This window comes from Poromitra crassiceps (genome assembly GCF_964638095.1).
Source record: "Poromitra crassiceps genome assembly, chromosome: 8".
In the NCBI taxonomy this organism is placed as follows: domain Eukaryota; kingdom Metazoa; phylum Chordata; class Actinopteri; order Beryciformes; family Melamphaidae; genus Poromitra; species Poromitra crassiceps.
Window position 1 is genome coordinate 24045949 of NC_139629.1, and position 2765 is coordinate 24048713.

Here is a 2765-nt window from a genome sequence, read left to right on the forward strand (position 1 = left end):
GAGCTGTATTGCATTAGTCTTGCATAAATACGCTGAACCTCACTGGTTCCGGGCGGGCGGGCGGGCACGCACACACACACACACACACAGTAGATAATGGTGTGTGTGTCCTGTTTTCACGTGGCTCTTGGACACTACTAGCCTGTGTGCTTCAGGGATCGGAGAAAGTGCAAATTTAAACAAGTGACAACGAATCCGACGAAGACACACAGATGAGAGGTTGTCCTAGCACAGGAAAGCTATTTGTGCATCTGACATCAGGATGCTTGGTTACAGTCCTTAGTAGCTATACAGTGAACACAGTACATGGCCAAACAAGTATTTTCATGTGGTTACTGGTGCTCATACACAGGGACCAGGCTACGCGGGCCACCGTAGTTGCCTTCGACGTGCGTTCTTCACGTGGCCGCGGAGGCGTCCGGCGCTTTGGGCCGGTTTTGGAGGATGTGTTCCAGCTGCCCGGAATCGGAGACGTCGTAGCTGGTCTTGTACTTGGCCAGGATCTTCATCAGAGGGCGCAGCTTCAGCCACCACTGCTCCTTGGGGATCCTGTGGACAAAGTCAGTCTCGGCCTTGAGCTGTACTATCGACTGGAAGGCCTGAGTCCTCTGGCGCATGCCCAGCAGACAGCACGAGTCCTCACTGTTAGCAAACACGTGGCCTTCCTTGGACGTCTCCACCAGCTTCTGAGAGACCCACTGCATTGCCTTGGCGGCAATCTTGGTCCCAAAGTTACGGTCAAATGGAGACGGATCTCCTCCCTGTTGCACGTGTCCCAGTATGTTCTTCCTGCAGTCAAACACGCCCTTCCCTTCCTCAGAGTAGAGATTGTAGATGAAGTCTGTCGTGTAGTTCCTATTACAGTTCTCATTCCTGATGACAAGTCCTCTTTGTACACTGGACTTCATCTTCTGTGTCAAATGTTCAACATTGGCCTGCAGGTCCCTGATGTTAAATGGCTCTTCGTAGATGTAGGCAACGTCGGCCCCGCCGGCCAGTGCTGCAAGACTTGCCAGGTAGCCACAGTAGCCCCCCATGGTCTCAATGATGAACACACGTCTCTTGGTACCACTGGCTGACTGCTTGATGCGGTCACAAGTCTCCATGATGCTATTGAGGGCCGTGTCTGCTCCAATACTAAGATCGGTGCCCGGCACATTGTTGCTTATGGTGGCAGGCAGCATACACATCGGGATGCAAAATTCCACATGGCTAGGCCGAGCATCATACAGCTCCACCAGACACTCAAACGCCTCAAATCCCCCAATAACTAACAGTGCATTTATGTGATGCTCTCGTATCTTCTCAGCAATTTTGTCAAAGTGCTTTGAGGGGAGCGTTCTTTTGGTTCCCAGCAGAGATCCACCCCGACCCGTCCAACCTCGAACATCAGCCCATTTAATCTCCTGGATCTGTCCTTTGGAGAAGCCCTCAAAGCCGTCAAAGACGGCAAACATCTTGTGTCCACTGGAGATGCCCATCCTGACGGCTGCATGGACGGCAGCATTCATGCCCGCTGCAGGGGCACCTATGTTCATCACTGCCACATTGAAGTTGCTGCTTGGCACTGATCCCGGTTTACGATGAGACAGCTGTTTGTATATCTTCAGGTTGTTTTCAAAACTCTCGCCCCGAAGCTTCACCGCATCCTCAAACCTCTTCTCGTCCATGTCCTGCTGGACCTCCTGAGTCCTCTGTACACACTCCATCAGAGGCAGACGCAAATATTGGTTACCACTCAGTGACACCACACAGGCTTCGGTGTTGTCCGTGGTCTCCAGAAGGGCAAGGACGGCCTCCATACCCATACGACTGGCCAGAATGCGGTCAAAAGCAGATGGGGTCCCTCCTCTCTGGACGTGACCCAGGATTGTCACACGAGTGTCGAAACCCAAGCATGTGACAACCAGATCCTGTACTATACTAGAGGTTATCGGCTTACCATGTCTGTCAATGGCTCCCTCAGCGACTATGATTATGTTCATCCTTGTGCCCCGGGAGCGGCTCGCAGACAGTTTCTGACACATCCGATCTCCCCAGCCTTCCTTGGGGGGCATTTCAGGGATCAGCACCCAGTCTGCTGAGCAGGCCAGCGCACTCATCAAGGCCAGGTAGCCACAGTGTCTACCCATGACCTCCAACACAAATGTTCTCTGGTGACTCTGTGCAGTAGTCATGATTGCGTCCACCACCTCGATGATTCTGTGCAAGGCCGAGTCGGTGCCGATGGTCATGTCAGTTCCGTAGAAGTCGTTGTCGATGGAGCCCACTATGCCGACGATGTGAAGGACCGAGTGTGTCTGAGCGGCAGTGGCGTCGATCAAACCTTGCTGCAGCAGCTCCGTCAGCAGGTCATTCCATTCCTCCTTGAAGATGTTGGCTCCAGTCAGGCTGCCGTCTCCGCCGATCACGCACAGGTTGGTGATGCCGTGCTGCAGCAGGTTGAGTGCGGCCTTCAGGCGCCCCTCGTGGGAGCGGAACTCTTGGCAGCGGGCGCTGCCGATGACAGTGCCGCCCGCTTGTAGCATGCTGGAGACACTTCCCCACGTGGCTTCCTTTATGTTGTCCTCCCCACCGTCCACCATACCCTGATATCCCTCACGAATGAAGTAAACTTTTGCTCCCACATACATTCCCATTCGAACCACGGCACGAACAGCAGCATTCATCCCTTGAGCATCCCCACCGCTTGTCAGCACTGCGATGGCTTTCCCTGCTCCCGACAGGTTCTCAAAGTAGATCTTCTTGCTGAGTTTCTGCGCCAT

General features: G+C 53.8%; 1 pseudogene across 1 annotated transcript; it reads right to left on the reverse strand.

The window, feature by feature from the left end:
- Positions 1-398: 398 nt before the first annotated feature.
- LOC310780576 (ATP-dependent 6-phosphofructokinase, platelet type pseudogene) lies at positions 399-2765 on the reverse strand (annotated as a pseudogene). Its single transcript has one exon. The product of its transcript is annotated as an ATP-dependent 6-phosphofructokinase, platelet type pseudogene (transcript).